Genomic DNA, 20,536 nt, shown 5'->3' on the forward strand with positions numbered 1-20,536 from the left:
CACACACACACACACACACACACACACACACACACACACACACACACACACACACACACTCAGTGACCATACACACAAACACACACACACACACACACACTCAGTGACCATACACACAAACGGAGTGACCATACACACAAACACACACACACACACACACACACTCAGTGACCATACACACAACCTGAGTGACCATACACACAAACACACACACACACACACTCAGTGACCACACACACACTCTCTCTCACTGACCAGCCCACACACACATGCCATCAGAAGAGAGCGCTTTGTGTTCATAGACTGGGCAGCAGCTAGAGAGAGAGAGAGAGACAGAGAGAGAGAGAGAGAGAGAGAGAGAGAGAGAGAGAGAGAGAGAGAGAGAGAGAGAGAGAGAGAGAGAGATATGTGGGTGGTGGTGGGGGGGCGGACGGGTTTGATGAATTTCCAGAGAAAGAGGGGAGAGAGAATGAGAGAGAGAATTGTAATAGAGAATAGAAGGGGTGATAGAGATACAGTAATAAGCTCTACAGAGAGCGACAGAGCAGACATCCTACACTGGAGAGAGAGAGATAGCTCAGAACAAGAGAGAGTGAAAGTGAGTGCTGCCTCTGAGAAAAATAGACAGAGCCAGACTGCCAGACCGCCAGACCGCCAGACTGCCAGACTGCCAGACTGCCAGACCGCCAGACCGCCAGACAGTCAGTCTGAAAGCCTAGTAGCTGAGAGCAGTTGGCATCATTGATTTCTAGGAGCTGTAAGCTGCCGGTACACATGGCGTGGTGCTGTTGCCCTCCTCTCCGGGCCTCCTCGTCCTCCTGCTGCTCTCCGCTCCTCAAACGCTGCCCTCTCTTCCCAGGTTGGTTCTACTTCACCCTGCCGTCTGTACCCACAGCCTGTAGCTGAGGCTAGTAGGTCACTGACATGAGAAGACAGAGAGCAGTAACTCTCTCGTTCAGACAGATACTGCTGCTGTAGGTATATCTATATGACATGGGTAACAGGCTATCCCATGAAGGTATAGTATAGTACAGGGCATGGTGTGTCAGTGTGACTTTGTGTTAGGTGGTGTCTGATTGTGCTTGTTGTGTGTACTGTAGTTGCAGTACTGCCTGTCACATTGTTACTAAACTGTGCAGCTTGTTGTGTTCTGTGTCTCAGTGCAGGTTAACAGATCAGTCAATCAGTGTGTATTGTCTTTATGCTTTGTCCTGTGTATAGAGTCTCTCTGCTATGTTGGGTAATATTACCACTATTATGACAGGTTCATAAAACATGAAGACAATTTTGACATTGACCGTCAGCCGTGGCTTACCATTACAGTGTTGTATACAATACACAAAGGCTTACCGTTGTTTTGTTCTATTTAGAGGGCATGCTTGTTCTTGTCTGAGTGTCTTCTGGTCTGAATGTTCTCTCGTCTTACTGAGCTGTTGTCTCATGGGTAACGCTCAGTGTTGTGTGGGGTTGTTGGCTGATGATGTCAGTGCAAACACTGTCGACCCTTACCACAGCGCTTTCCACTCCTGGTCCCTGGACACCAGGGGGTGAAAGGTGTGTTTTTGCCTGAGCACCACACATCTAAATCTAATAATCAACTCATCATCAAGCTTCGATTATTTGAACCAGGTATGTAGTGCTAGTAGCTGTCTTGAGATTAGGGTGGCTGGTGAGGACATAGTCCTAGTAGCTGTCTTGAGATCAGGGTGGCTGGTGAGGACATAGTGAGATCAGGGTGGCTGGTGAGGACATAGTCCTAGTAGCTGTCTTGAGACCAGGGTGGCTGGTGAGGACATAGTGAGATCAGGGTGGCTGGTGAGGACATAGTCCTAGTAGCTGTCTTGAGACCAGGGTGGCTGGTGAGGACATAGTGAGATCAGGGTGGCTGGTGAGGACATAGTCCTAGTAGCTGTCTTGAGATCAGGGTGGCTGGTGAGGACATAGTCCTAGTAGCTGTCTTGAGATCAGGGTGGCTGGTGAGGACATAGTCCTAGTAGCTGTCTTGAGATCAGGGTGGCTGGTGAGGACATAGTGAGATCAGGGTGGCTGGTGAGGACATAGTCCTCGGGCAAAAACAAACATTTGCACCTCTTGTGGTCCCCAGGGCCATTATTAAGAAACCCTGTTTTACGATATCTGATGGCTATCTGCTTTCCTGGTAAAGACGACGGATGTCTGTTCACTGCTTGCTGATTGGTCCCAGATGTGTTTGTGATACAACAACTTTTCAACACAATCTTCTTTCAGTAAATGTGTCCTTCCTTGTGTCCTTCCCCTCATCAGAGTATTGATGGAGATATAAGAAGGAATCCACTTTAGACCATTGACATGCACCCCTTGATGTTGTTTACTACTTTGTGTTACACTAATCTCCTTCCCCGACATTTACTGATGGGTGTGTCCCACTAATATCATTCCTCCCTCCCAGATATTTACTAATTTCCTTCCCCATTCCCAGACTTTGGGCACGTTCTTCTGCCCAGGCATTGCTGTCGCATGTCAGATCTTACACATGCCTGGATAGACATTTTATTCATTAGCTAACCACTTCATATGTTATAACAATCTGGTGCCAGGCGGCAAAGTTGATGACATGGCACGCAACCATTGGTTGATGCATGCAACGTCTGATCAGGGGAACACGACCCTATACTGATGTGTGTAACACTTATCTCCTTACCCCACTCCCAGACATCTCCCCTGCTGAGCTGGATGCACTATGGAGAGAACCACCGTACACGCTGGCGGGAACCAATGAGCACTTCCCAGGAACTGATGTTATGATTCCAGGTAACTACAGTAAAAGCCTTAAAGCATTCGATGACGTAAAACATCCAGCTGATTCTATCCCAATGAAGTCCTGCGTGAGTTATATTGCCCAGGCAAATGTTGAGTTTGAATGCTTCTGGAAGTGTACTGTAGCAAACAATGAAACATTGTATTACACAATAGTCTCAACAGTCCCAGGTTGAGGAAGTGTTGGGGACATCCATCCTCTCTGTACAATGTGACAACAACATGGGGAAGCCAGCCTAGCCACTCATGAATCCTTTTTGATTGTTTTTCTGTGTTTCTCTATGTGTGTGTGTGTGTGTGTGTGTGTGTGTGTGTGTGTGTGTGTGTGTGTGTGTGCACGCAGGTGTGTGTGTGTGTGTGTGTGTGTGTGTGTGTGTGTGTGTGTGTGTGTGTGTGTGTGTGTGTGCACGCAGGTGTGTGTGTGTGTGTGTGTGTGTGTGTGTGTGTGTGTGTGTGTGTGTGTGTGTGTGTGTGTGTGTGTGTGTGTGTGTGTGTGTGTGTGTGTGTGTGTGTGTGTGTGTGCACGTGTGTGTGTGTGTGTGTGTGTGTGTGTGTGTGTGTGTGTGTGTGTGTGTGTGTGTGTGTGTGTGTGTGTGTGTGTGTGTGTGTGTGTGTGTGTGTGTGTGCACGCAGGTGTGTGTGTGTCACACAACACGGGGGAAGCCTCCAGCGGTCACAAAGCCCTGTCAGGACAGCTTAAGCAGGTCGTTATATTATAATAGACCATCTGGGAGAGGCAGTACGTTACTAGATGGGTGGTCTTTGATAGACTTTTTATGTTCTGTTGATGTTCTGGAGGAAACAGACTAATCACTGTTGAAATCCTCATCAGCTGGACCACAGAATATACCGTACACCAGCAGTTATTTAACTGTTAGTGTGAATGTTTCCTCATACAGTAACAGAGACAAACCTCCAATTCCTTCACTTTGTCTGGTTACCTTGACTGGTTTGCGTTCCAGAAGGATATACGATGAAGCATCGTGGACTCCATTCCCTCTTCACAGTTGTCACAAAACAACGTTGCTCCACGATCTTGCACTTGCTTACAGAACACATGTCTATCTGAAAATCAACCCCCCGAAACAGCTGTCTCACCCGTTCCTTCCTGAGGGTTCCTCTGACCTGACCTGACCTGACCTCTGTTTCCTGTCTTCTCCAGTGGTGGAGGGGGTGGAGGGGCCGGGGGAGGAGTCTGGGAGCGGCGAGGCGGAGCCGGACAGTTACTGGAAGAGGAAGGAGGCGTTCACCAGAGGAAGCACCGTGTCACTGTCCGTGGGAGAGAGGTTCTCCTCAGGTACTGATCTGCTCACAGATACTCTGTACGGATGTGCTCAAAATGGTACCCTAATACCTAGAGGTGCACTTTTGACCCACACGGTGCTATTTGGGCCAGCCAGGGTGTCTCTCTCTCTATTCCTGCCGTGGATGTGCTAACTGCTAACGTTGCGGTTTTAACAGCTACTGGTCATGGTAGTGTGGTGTGATGCTGTCATCTCTATTGTACCCTGTTGGTATTCTACACAGCCGTCTATATAATCACTGTATCATTCATGTTGTCTGTATGTACAGTACGTCAACATCCTGTAAGAAAACAGCCTTAATGTTAACGTTGCAGTAGACACAGCTACTCGACGGTTCTCTGGGTCTTTCCTCCAGCAGGTTCCCGTCTAATTCTCCCCCAAATGGACCTAATGTTAAAGGGTTCCTTTAAAACTCCACTAAGAGTCACTCCAGGCTGTGATACACTATAATACACTCACTGAGCATGGGCCTACAATACACTCACTGAGCATGACTATAATACACCTACTGAGCATGACTCTATAACACACTCACTGAACATGACTATAACACACTCACTGAGCATGACTATAACACACTCACTGAGCATGACTATAACACATTCACTGAGCATGACTCTATAATACACTCACTGAACATGACTATAACACACTCACTGAACATGACTATAACACACTCACTGAGCATGACTATAACACACTCACTGAGCATGACTCTATAATACACTCACTGAGCATGACTATAACACACTTACTGAGCATGGCTATAACACACTCACTGAGCATGACTATAACACACTCACTGAGCATGGCTATAATACACTCACTGAGCATGACTCTATAACACACTCACTGAACATGGCTCTATAATACACTCACTGAGCATGACTATAATACACTCACTGAGCATAACTATAACACACTCACTGAGCATGACTATAACACACTCACTGAACATGGCTCTATAATACACTCACTGAGCATGACTATAACACACTCACTGAGCATGGCTCTTTAATACACTCACTGAGCATGACTATAATACACTCACTGAGCATGACTATAACACACTCACTGAGCATGACAAAAAAATACACTCGCTGAGCGTGGCTCTATAACACACTCACTGAGCATGGCTCTATAACACACTCACTGAGCATGACTATAACAAACTCACTGAGCATGACTATAACACACTCACTGAGCATGACTCTATAACACACTCACTGAGCATGACTCTATAATACACTCACTAAGCATGGCTCTATAACACACTCACTGAGCATGACTCTATAACACACTCACTGAGCATGACTATAACACACTCACTAAGCATGGCTCTATAACACACTCACTGAGCATGACTCTATAACACACTCACTGAGCATGACTATAATACACTCACTGAGCATGACTCTATAATACACTCACTGAGCATGACTCTATAATACACTCACTGAGCATGACTCTATAACACACTCACTGAGCATGACTATATAACACACTCACTGAGCATGACTCTATAATACACTCAGTGAGCATGACTCTATAATACACTCACTGAGCATGACTCTATAATACACTCACTGAGCATGACTCTATAACACACTCACTGAGCATGACTCCATAACACACTGACAGAGCATAAATATAACACACTCGCTGAGCATGACTATAACACACTCATTGAGCATGACTATAATACACTCACTGAGCATGACTATAATACACTCACTGAGCATGACTATATAACACACTCACTGAGCATGACTCTATAATACACTCACTGAGCATGACTATAATACACTCACTGAGCATGACTATAACACACTCACTGAGCATGACTCTATAATACACTCACTGAGCATGACTATAATACACTCACTGAGCATGACTATAACACACTCACTGAGCATGACTATAATACACTCACTGAGCATGACTATAATACACTCACTGAGCATGACTATAATACACTCACTGAGCATGACTATATAACACACTCACTGAGCATAACTCTACAATACACTCGCTGAGCATGACTAATACACTCACTGAGCATGACTATAATACACTCACTGAGCATGAATTTAACACACTCACTGAGCATGACCATAATACACTCACTGAGCATGGCTCTATAATACACTCACTGAGCATGACTCTATAACACACTCACTGAGCATGACTCTATAACACACTCACTAAGCATGGCTCTATAATACACTCACTGAGCATGACTCTATAATACACTCACTGAGCATGACTCTATAATACACTCACTGAGCATGACTATAATACACTCACTGAGCATGACTATAACACACTCACTGAGCATGACTATAACACACTCACTGAGCATGACTCTATAACACACTCACTGAGCATGACTCTATAATACACTCACTAAGCATGGCTCTATAACACACTCACTGAGCATGACTCTATAACACACTCACTGAGCATGACTATAACACACTCACTAAGCATGGCTCTATAACACACTCACTGAGCATGACTCTATAACACACTCACTGAGCATGACTATAATACACTCACTGAGCATGACTCTATAATACACTCACTGAGCATGACTCTATAATACACTCACTGAGCATGACTCTATAACACACTCACTGAGCATGACTATATAACACACTCACTGAGCATGACTCTATAATACACTCAGTGAGCATGACTCTATAATACACTCACTGAGCATGACTCTATAATACACTCACTGAGCATGACTCTATAACACACTCACTGAGCATGACTCCATAACACACTGACAGAGCATAAATATAACACACTCGCTGAGCATGACTATAACACACTCATTGAGCATGACTATAATACACTCACTGAGCATGACTATAATACACTCACTGAGCATGACTATATAACACACTCACTGAGCATGACTCTATAATACACTCACTGAGCATGACTATAATACACTCACTGAGCATGACTATAACACACTCACTGAGCATGACTCTATAATACACTCACTGAGCATGACTATAATACACTCACTGAGCATGACTATAACACACTCACTGAGCATGACTATAATACACTCACTGAGCATGACTATAATACACTCACTGAGCATGACTATAATACACTCACTGAGCATGACTATATAACACACTCACTGAGCATAACTCTACAATACACTCGCTGAGCATGACTAATACACTCACTGAGCATGACTATAATACACTCACTGAGCATGAATTTAACACACTCACTGAGCATGACCATAATACACTCACTGAGCATGGCTCTATAATACACTCACTGAGCATGACTCTATAACACACTCACTGAGCATGACTCTATAACACACTCACTAAGCATGGCTCTATAATACACTCACTGAGCATGACTCTATAATACACTCACTGAGCATGACTCTATAATACACTCACTGAGCATGACTATAATACACTCACTGAGCATGACTATAACACACTCACTGAGCATGACTATAACACACTCACTGAGCATGACTATAACACACTCACTGAGCATGACTCTATAATACACTCACTGAGCATGACTCTATAACACACTCACTGAGCATGACTATAATAGACTCACTGAGCATGACTCTATAATACACTCACTGAGCATGGCTCTATAATACACTCACTGAGCATAACTATATAACACACTCACTGAGCATGACTATAACACACTCACTGAGCATGACTATAACACACTCACTGAGCATGACTATAACACACTCACTGAGCATGACTCTATAATACACTCACTGAGCATGACTCTATAATACACTCACTGAGCATGACTCTATAACACACTCACTGAGTATGACTCTATAACACACTCACTGAGCATGACTATAACACACTCACTGAGCATGACTCTAACACACTCACTGAGCATGACTATAATACACTCACTGAGCATGACTATAACACACTCACTGAGCATGACTATAACACACTCACTGAGCATGACTATAACACACTCACAGAGCATGACTATAACAGACTCACTGAGCATGACTATAATACACTCGCTGAGCATGACTATAACACACTCACTGAGCATGACTATAATACACTCGCTGAGCATGACTATAACACACTCACTGAGCATGACTATAATACACTCACTGAGCATGACTATATAACACACTCACTGAGCATGACTCTATAATACACTCACTGAGCATGACTATAATACACTCACTGAGCATGACTATAATACACTCACTGAGCATGACTATAACACACTCACTGAGCATGACTATATAATACACTCACTGAGCATGACTATAATACACTCACTGAGCATGGCTCTATAATACACTCACTGAGCATGACTCTATAACACACTCACTGAGCATGACTCTATAACACACTCACTGAGCATGACTATAATACACTCACTGAGCATGGCTCTATAATACACTCACTGAGCATGGCTCTATAATACACTCACTGAGCATGATTCTATAATACACTCACTGAGCGTGACTATAACACACTCACTGAGCATGACTCTATAATACACTCACTGAGCAAGACTATAATACACTCACTGAGCATGGCTCTATAATACACTCACTGAGCATGACTCTATAATACACTCACTGAGCATGATTCTATAATACACTCACTGAGCAAGACTATAATACACTCACTGAGCATGGCTCTATAATACACTCACTGAGCATGACTCTATAACACACTCACTGAGCATGGCTCTATAATACACTCACTGAGCATGATTCTATAATACACTCACTGAGCAAGACTATAATACACTCACTGAGCATGACTATAATACACTCACTGAGCATGACTCTATAACACACTCACTGAGCATGGCTCTATAATACACTCACTGAGCATGACTCTATAATACACTCACTGAGCATGACTATAACACACTCACTGAGCATGACTCTATAATACACTCACTGATTATGACTCTATAACACACTCACTGAGCATGACTCTATAACACACTCACTGAGCATAACTCTATAATACACTCACTTAGCATGGCTCTACAATACACTCACTGAGCATGACTCTATAATACACTCACTGAGCATGACTATAACACACTCACTGAGCATGACTATAATACACTCACTGAGCATGACTATAATACACTCACTGAGCATGGCTCTATAATACATTCACTGAGCATGGCTCTATAACACACTCACTGAGCATGACTATAACACACTCACTGAGCATGACTATAACACACTCACTGAGCATGACTATAACACACTCACTGAGCATGGCTCTATAATACATTCACTGAGCATGACTATAACACACTCACTGAGCATGACTATAACACACTCACTGAGCATGGCTCTATAATACATTCACTGAGCATGGCTCTATAATACATTCACTGAGCATGGCTCTATAACACACTCACTGAGCATGACTATAACACACTCACTGAGCATGACTATAATACACTCACTGAGCATGACTATAATACACTCACTGAGCATGACTATAACACACTCACTGAGCATGGCTCTATAATACATTCACTGAGCATGGCTCTATAACACACTCACTGAGCATGACTATAACACACTCACTGAGCATGACTATAATACACTCACTGAGCATGACTCTATAATACACTCACTGAGCATGACTATAACACACTCACTGAGCATGACTATAATACACTCACTGAGCATGACTATAATACACTCACTGAGCATGGCTCTTTAATACATTCACTGAGCATGGCTCTATAACACACTCACTGAGCATGACTATAACACACTCACTGAGCATGACTATTTAACACACTCACTGAGCATGACTATAAGACACTCACTGAGCATGGCTCTATAATACATTCACTGAGCATGGCTCTATAACACACTCACTGAGCATGACTATAACACACTCACTGAGCATGACTATAATACACTCACTGAGCATGACTATAATACACTCACTGAGCATGGCTCTATAATACACTCACTGAGCATGGCTCTATAATACACTCACTGAGCATGACTATAACACACTCACTGAGCATGACTATAACACACTCACTGAGCATGACTCTATAATACACTCACTGAGCATGACTCTATAACACACTCACTAAGCATGGCTCTATAACACACTCACTGAGCATGACTCTATAACACACTCACTGAGCATGACTCTATAATACACTCACTGAGCATGACTCTATAATACACTCACTAAGCATGACTCTATAACACACTCACTAAGCATAACTCTATAACACACTCACTGAGCATGACTCTATAATACACTCACTAAGCATGGCTCTATAACACACTCACTGAGCATGACTCTATAACACACTCACTGAGCATGACTATAACACACTCACTGAGCATGACTATAACACACTCACTGAGCATGACTCTATAATACACTCACTGAGCATGACTCTATAACACACTCACTGAGCATGACTATAATACACTCACTGAGCATGGCTCTATAATACACTCACTGAGCATGACTCTATAATACACTCACTGAGCATGACTCTATAATACACTCACTGAGCATAACTATATAACACACTCACTGAGCATGACTATAACACACTCACTGAGCATGACTATAACACACTCACTGAGCATGACTATAACACACTCACTGAGCATGACTCTATAATACACTCACTGAGCATGACTCTATAACACACTCACTGAGCATGACTCTATAACACACTCACAGAGCATGACTCTATAATACACTCAGTGAGCATGACTATAACACACTCAATGAGCATGACTATAATACACTTGCTGAGCATGACTATAACACACTCACTGAGCATGACTATAATACACTCGCCGAGCATGACTATAACACACTCACTGAGCATGACTATAATACACTCACTGAGCATGACTATAATACACTCACTGAGCAGGGCTCTATAATACACTCACTGAGCATGACTCTATAACACACTCACTGAGCATGGCTCTATAATACACTCACTGAGCATGACTCTATAATACACTCACTGAGCATGACTCTATAATACACTCACTGAGCAAGACTATAATACACTCACTGAGCATGACTATAATACACTCACTGAGCATGACTCTATAACACACTCACTGAGCATGGCTCTATAATACACTCACTGAGCATGACTCTATAATACACTCACTGAGCATGACTATAACACACTCACTGAGCATGACTATAATACACTCGCCGAGCATGACTATAACACACTCACTGAGCATGACTATAATACACTCACTGAGCATGACTATAATACACTCACTGAGCAGGGCTCTATAATACACTCACTGAGCATGACTCTATAACACACTCACTGAGCATGGCTCTATAATACACTCACTGAGCATGACTCTATAATACACTCACTGAGCATGACTCTATAATACACTCACTGAGCAAGACTATAATACACTCACTGAGCATGACTATAATACACTCACTGAGCATGACTCTATAACACACTCACTGAGCATGGCTCTACAATACACTCACTGAGCATGACTCTATAATACACTCACTGAGCATGGCTCTATAATACACTCACTGAGCATGACTCTATAACACACTCACTGAGCATGGCTCTATAATACACTCACTGAGCATGACTCTATAATACACTCACTGAGCATGATTCTATAATACACTCACTGAGCAAGACTATAATACACTCACTGAGCATGACTATAATACACTCACTGAGCATGACTCTATAACACACTCACTGAGCATGGCTCTATAATACACTCACTGAGCATGACTCTATAATACACTCACTGAGCATGACTATAACACACTCACTGAGCATGACTCTATAATACACTCACTGATTATGACTCTATAACACACTCACTGAGCATGACTCTATAACACACTCACTGAGCATAACTCTATAATACACTCACTTAGCATGGCTCTACAATACACTCACTGAGCATGACTCTATAATACACTCACTGAGCATGACTATAACACACTCACTGAGCATGACTATAATACACTCACTGAGCATGACTATAACACACTCACTGAGCATGGCTCTATAATACACTCACTGAGCATGACTCTATAACACACTCACTGAGCATGACTATAACACACTCACTGAGCATGACTATAACACACTCACTGAGCATGACTATAATACACTCACTGAGCATGACTATAATACACTCACTGAGCATGACTCTATAATACACTCACTGTGCATGACTCTAATACACTCACTGAGCATGACTCTATAATACACTCACTGAGCATGACTCTATAACACACTCACTGAGCATGACTCTATAACACACTCACTGAGCATGACTATAACACACTCACTGAGCATGACTATAACACACTCACTGAGCATGGCTCTATAATACACTCACTGAGCATGACTATAATACACTCACTGAGCATGACTCTATAATACACTCACTGTGCATGACTCTAATACACTCACTGAGCATGACTCTATAATACACTCACTGAGCATGACTCTATAACACACTCACTGAGCATGGCTCTATAACACACTCACTGAGCATGGCTCTATAATATACTCACTGAGCATGACTATAACACACTCACTGAGCATGACTATAATACACTCACTGAGCATGACTATAACACACTCACTGAGCATGACTATAATACACTCACTGAGCATGACTATATAATACACTCACTGAGCATGGCTCTGTAACACACTCACTGAGCATGACTCTATAACACACTCACTGAGCATGACTATAATACACTCACTGAGCATGACTCTATAATACACTCACTGTGCATGACTCTAATACACTCACTGAGCATGACTCTATAATACACTCACTGAGCATGACTCTATAACACACTCACTGAGCATGGCTCTATAATACACTCACTGAGCATGACTATAACACATTCACTTAGATTGGCTCTATAATACACTCACTGAGCATGACTCTATAATACACTCACTGAGCTTGACTCTATAATACACTCACTGAGCATGGCTCTATAATACACTCACTGAGCATGGCTCTATAATACACTCACTGAGCATGGCTCTATAATACACTCACTGAGTATGACTATAACACACTCACTGAGCATGACTATAATACACTCACTGAGCATAGCTCTATAATACACTCACTGAGCATGACTATAACACACTCACTGAGCATGACTATAACACACTCACTGAGCATGACTCTATAATACACTCACTGAGCATGACTCTATAACACACTCACTGAGCATGACTCTATAACACACTCACAGAGCATGACTCTATAATACACTCAGTGAGCATGACTATAACACACTCACTGAGCATGACTATAATACACTCGCTGAGCATGACTATAACACACTCACTGAGCATGACTATAATACACTCGCTGAGCATGACTATAACACACTCACTGAGCATGACTATAATACACTCGCCGAGCATGACTATAACACACTCACTGAGCATGACTATAATACACTCACTGAGCATGACTATAATACACTCACTGAGCAGGGCTCTATAATACACTCACTGAGCATGACTCTATAACACACTCACTGAGCATGGCTCTATAATACACTCACTGAGCATGACTCTATAATACACTCACTGAGCATGACTCTATAATACACTCACTGAGCAAGACTATAATACACTCACTGAGCATGACTATAATACACTCACTGAGCATGACTCTATAACACACTCACTGAGCATGGCTCTATAATACACTCACTGAGCATGACTCTATAATACACTCACTGAGCATGACTATAACACACTCACTGAGCATGACTCTATAATACACTCACTGAGCATGGCTCTATAATACACTCACTGAGCATGACTCTATAACACACTCACTGAGCATGGCTCTATAATACACTCACTGAGCATGACTCTATAATACACTCACTGAGCATGATTCTATAATACACTCACTGAGCAAGACTATAATACACTCACTGAGCATGACTATAATACACTCACTGAGCATGACTCTATAACACACTCACTGAGCATGGCTCTATAATACACTCACTGAGCATGACTCTATAATACACTCACTGAGCATGATTCTATAATACACTCACTGAGCAAGACTATAATACACTCACTGAGCATGACTATAATACACTCACTGAGCATGACTCTATAACACACTCACTTAGCATGGCTCTACAATACACTCACTGAGCATGACTCTATAATACACTCACTGAGCATGACTATAACACACTCACTGAGCATGACTATAATACACTCACTGAGCATGACTATAACACACTCACTGAGCATGGCTCTATAATACACTCACTGAGCATGACTCTATAACACACTCACTGAGCATGACTATAACACACTCACTGAGCATGACTATAACACACTCACTGAGCATGACTATAATACACTCACTGAGCATGACTATAATACACTCACTGAGCATGACTCTATAATACACTCACTGAGCATGACTATAACACACTCACTGAGCATGACTATAATACACTCACTGAGCATGACTATATAATACACTCACTGAGCATGGCTCTGTAACACACTCACTGAGCATGACTCTATAACACACTCACTGAGCATGACTATAATACACTCACTGAGCATGACTCTATAATACACTCACTGTGCATGACTCTAATACACTCACTGAGCATGACTCTATAATACACTCACTGAGCATGACTCTATAACACACTCACTGAGCATGGCTCTATAATACACTCACTGAGCATGACTATAACACACTCACTTAGAATGGCTCTATAATACACTCACTGAGCATGACTCTATAATACACTCACTGAGCTTGACTCTATAATACACTCACTGAGCATGGCTCTATAATACACTCAGTGAGCATGACTATAACACACTCACTGAGCATGACTATAATACACTCGCTGAGCATGACTATAACACACTCACTGAGCATGACTATAATACACTCGCCGAGCATGACTATAACACACTCACTGAGCATGACTATAATACACTCACTGAGCATGACTATAATACACTCACTGAGCAGGGCTCTATAATACACTCACTGAGCATGACTCTATAACACACTCACTGAGCATGGCTCTATAATACACTCACTGAGCATGACTCTATAATACACTCACTGAGCATGACTCTATAATACACTCACTGAGCAAGACTATAATACACTCACTGAGCATGACTATAATACACTCACTGAGCATGACTCTATAACACACTCACTGAGCATGGCTCTATAATACACTCACTGAGCATGACTCTATAATACACTCACTGAGCATGACTATAACACACTCACTGAGCATGACTCTATAATACACTCACTGAGCATGGCTCTATAATACACTCACTGAGCATGACTCTATAACACACTCACTGAGCATGGCTCTATAATACACTCACTGAGCATGACTCTATAATAGACTCACTGAGCATGATTCTATAATACACTCACTGAGCAAGACTATAATACACTCACTGAGCATGACTATAATACACTCACTGAGCATGACTCTATAACACACTCACTGAGCATGGCACTATAATACACTCACTGAGCATGACTCTATAATACACTCACTGAGCATGACTATAACACACTCACTGAGCATGACTCTATAATACACTCACTGATTATGACTCTATAACACACTCACTGAGCATGACTCTATAACACACTCACTGAGCATAACTCTATAATACACTCACTTAGCATGGCTCTACAATACACTCACTGAGCATGACTCTATAATACACTCACTGAGCATGACTATAACACACTCAGTGAGCATGACTATAATACACTCACTGAGTATGACTATAACACACTCACTGAGCATGGCTCTATAATACACTCACTGAGCATGACTCTATAACACACTCACTGAGCATGACTATAACACACTCACTGAGCATGACTATAACACACTCACTGAGCTTGACTATAACACACTCACTGAGCATGACTCTATAATACACTCACTGAGCATGGCTCTATAATACATTCACTGAGCATGGCTCTATAACACACTCACTGAGCATGACTATAACACACTCACTGAGCATGACTATAATACACTCACTGAGCATGACTATATAATACACTCACTGAGCATGGCTCTGTAACACACTCACTGAGCATGACTCTATAACACACTCACTGATAATGACTATAATACACTCACTGAGCATAACTCTATAATACACTCACTGAGCATAACTCTATAATACACTCACTGAGCATGGCTCTACAATACACTCACTGAGCATGACTCTATAATACACTCACTGAGCATGACTATAACACACTCACTGAGCATGACTATAATACACTCACTGAGCATGACTATAACACACTCACTGAGCATGACTATAATACACTCACTGAGCATGACTATAATACACTCACTGAGCATGGCTCTATAATACATTCACTGAGCACGGCTCTATAACACACTCACTGAGCATGACTATAACACACTCACTGAGCATGACTATAACACACTCACTGAGCATGACTATAATACACTCACTGAGCATGACTCTATAACACACTCACTGAGCATGGCTCTATAATACACTCACTGAGCATGACTCTATAATACACTCACTGAGCATGACTATAACACACTCACTGAGCATGACTCTATAATACACTCACTGATTATGACTCTATAACACACTCACTGAGCATGACTCTATAACACACTCACTGAGCATAACTCTATAATACACTCACTTAGCATGGCTCTACAATACACTCACTGAGCATGACTCTATAATACACTCACTGAGCATGACTATAACACACTCACTGAGCATGACTATAATACACTCACTGAGCATGACTATAACACACTCACTGAGCATGGCTCTATAATACACTCACTGAGCATGACTCTATAACACACTCACTGAGCATGACTATAACACACTCACTGAGCATGACTATAACACACTCACTGAGCATGACTATAATACACTCACTGAGCATGACTATAATACACTCACTGAGCATGACTCTATAATACACTCACTGTGCATGACTCTAATACACTCACTGAGCATGACTCTATAATACACTCACTGAGCATGACTCTATAACACACTCACTGAGCATGACTCTATAACACACTCACTGAGCATGACTATAACACACTCACTGAGCATGACTATAACACACTCACTGAGCATGGCTCTATAATACACTCACTGAGCATGACTATAATACACTCACTGAGCATGACTCTATAATACACTCACTGTGCATGACTCTAATACACTCACTGAGCATGACTCTATAATACACTCACTGAGCATGACTCTATAACACACTCACTGAGCATGGCTCTATAACACACTCACTGAGCATGGCTCTATAATATACTCACTGAGCATGACTATAACACACTCACTGAGCATGACTATAATACACTCACTGAGCATGACTATAACACACTCACTGAGCATGACTATAATACACTCACTGAGCATGACTATATAATACACTCACTGAGCATGGCTCTGTAACACACTCACTGAGCATGACTCTATAACACACTCACTGAGCATGACTATAATACACTCACTGAGCATGACTCTATAATACACTCACTGTGCATGACTCTAATACACTCACTGAGCATGACTCTATAATACACTCACTGAGCATGACTCTATAACACACTCACTGAGCATGGCTCTATAATACACTCACTGAGCATGACTATAACACATTCACTTAGATTGGCTCTATAATACACTCACTGAGCATGACTCTATAATACACTCACTGAGCTTGACTCTATAATACACTCACTGAGCATGGCTCTATAATACACTCACTGAGCATGGCTCTATAATACACTCACTGAGCATGGCTCTATAATACACTCACTGAGTATGACTATAACACACTCACTGAGCATGACTATAATACACTCACTGAGCATAGCTCTATAATACACTCACTGAGCATGACTATAACACACTCACTGAGCATGACTATAACACACTCACTGAGCATGACTCTATAATACACTCACTGAGCATGACTCTATAACACACTCACTGAGCATGACTCTATAACACACTCACAGAGCATGACTCTATAATACACTCAGTGAGCATGACTATAACACACTCACTGAGCATGACTATAATACACTCGCTGAGCATGACTATAACACACTCACTGAGCATGACTATAATACACTCGCTGAGCATGACTATAACACACTCACTGAGCATGACTATAATACACTCGCCGAGCATGACTATAACACACTCACTGAGCATGACTATAATACACTCACTGAGCATGACTATAATACACTCACTGAGCAGGGCTCTATAATACACTCACTGAGCATGACTCTATAACACACTCACTGAGCATGGCTCTATAATACACTCACTGAGCATGACTCTATAATACACTCACTGAGCATGACTCTATAATACACTCACTGAGCAAGACTATAATACACTCACTGAGCATGACTATAATACACTCACTGAGCATGACTCTATAACACACTCACTGAGCATGGCTCTATAATACACTCACTGAGCATGACTCTATAATACACTCACTGAGCATGACTATAACACACTCACTGAGCATGACTCTATAATACACTCACTGAGCATGGCTCTATAATACACTCACTGAGCATGACTCTATAACACACTCACTGAGCATGGCTCTATAATACACTCACTGAGCATGACTCTATAATACACTCACTGAGCATGATTCTATAATACACTCACTGAGCAAGACTATAATACACTCACTGAGCATGACTATAATACACTCACTGAGCATGACTCTATAACACACTCACTGAGCATGGCTCTATAATACACTCACTGAGCATGACTCTATAATACACTCACTGAGCATGATTCTATAATACACTCACTGAGCAAGACTATAATACACTCACTGAGCATGACTATAATACACTCACTGAGCATGACTCTATATCACACTCACTTAGCATGGCTCTACAATACACTCACTGAGCATGACTCTATAATACACTCACTGAGCATGACTATAACACACTCACTGAGCATGACTATAATACACTCACTGAGCATGACTATAACACACTCACTGAGCATGGCTCTATAATACACTCACTGAGCATGACTCTATAACACACTCACTGAGCATGACTATAACACACTCACTGAGCATGACTATAACACACTCACTGAGCATGACTATAATACACTCACTGAGCATGACTATAATACACTCACTGAGCATGACTCTATAATACACTCACTGAGCATGACTATAACACACTCACTGAGCATGACTATAATACACTCACTGAGCATGACTATATAATACACTCACTGAGCATGGCTCTGTAACACACTCACTGAGCATGACTCTATAACACACTCACTGAGCATGACTATAATACACTCACTGAGCATGACTCTATAATACACTCACTGTGCATGACTCTAATACACTCACTGAGCATGACTCTATAATACACTCACTGCGCATGACTCTATAACACACTCACTGAGCATGGCTCTATAATACACTCACTGAGCATGACTATAACACACTCACTTAGAATGGCTCTATAATACACTCACTGAGCATGACTCTATAATACACTCACTGAGCTTGACTCTATAATACACTCACTGAGCATGGCTCTATAATACACTCAGTGAGCATGACTATAACACACTCACTGAGCATGACTATAATACACTCGCTGAGCATGACTATAACACACTCACTGAGCATGACTATAATACACTCGCCGAGCATGACTATAACACACTCACTGAGCATGACTATAATACACTCACTGAGCATGACTATAATACACTCACTGAGCAGGGCTCTATAATACACTCACTGAGCATGACTCTATAACACACTCACTGAGCATGGCTCTATAATACACTCACTGAGCATGACTCTATAATACACTCACTGAGCATGACTCTATAATACACTCACTGAGCAAGACTATAATACACTCACTGAGCATGACTATAATACACTCACTGAGCATGACTCTATAACACACTCACTGAGCATGGCTCTATAATACACTCACTGAGCATGACTCTATAATACACTCACTGAGCATGACTATAACACACTCACTGAGCATGACTCTATAATACACTCACTGAGCATGGCTCTATAATACACTCACTGAGCATGACTCTATAACACACTCACTGAGCATGGCTCTATAATACACTCACTGAGCATGACTCTATAATACACTCACTGAGCATGATTCTATAATACACTCACTGAGCAAGACTATAATACACTCACTGAGCATGACTATAATACACTCACTGAGCAT

At 41.9% G+C, this 20,536-nt stretch overlaps 1 pseudogene; it reads left to right on the forward strand.

Annotated features, from left to right (window-relative positions):
• Positions 1 to 464: 464 nt before the first annotated feature.
• Positions 465 to 20,536, forward strand: part of LOC129858419 (SH3 domain and tetratricopeptide repeat-containing protein 2-like) — an 82,497-nt pseudogene continuing 62,425 nt past the window's right edge.

This window comes from Salvelinus fontinalis, chromosome 6, assembly GCF_029448725.1.
Source record: "Salvelinus fontinalis isolate EN_2023a chromosome 6, ASM2944872v1, whole genome shotgun sequence".
Lineage (NCBI taxonomy): Eukaryota > Metazoa > Chordata > Actinopteri > Salmoniformes > Salmonidae > Salvelinus > Salvelinus fontinalis.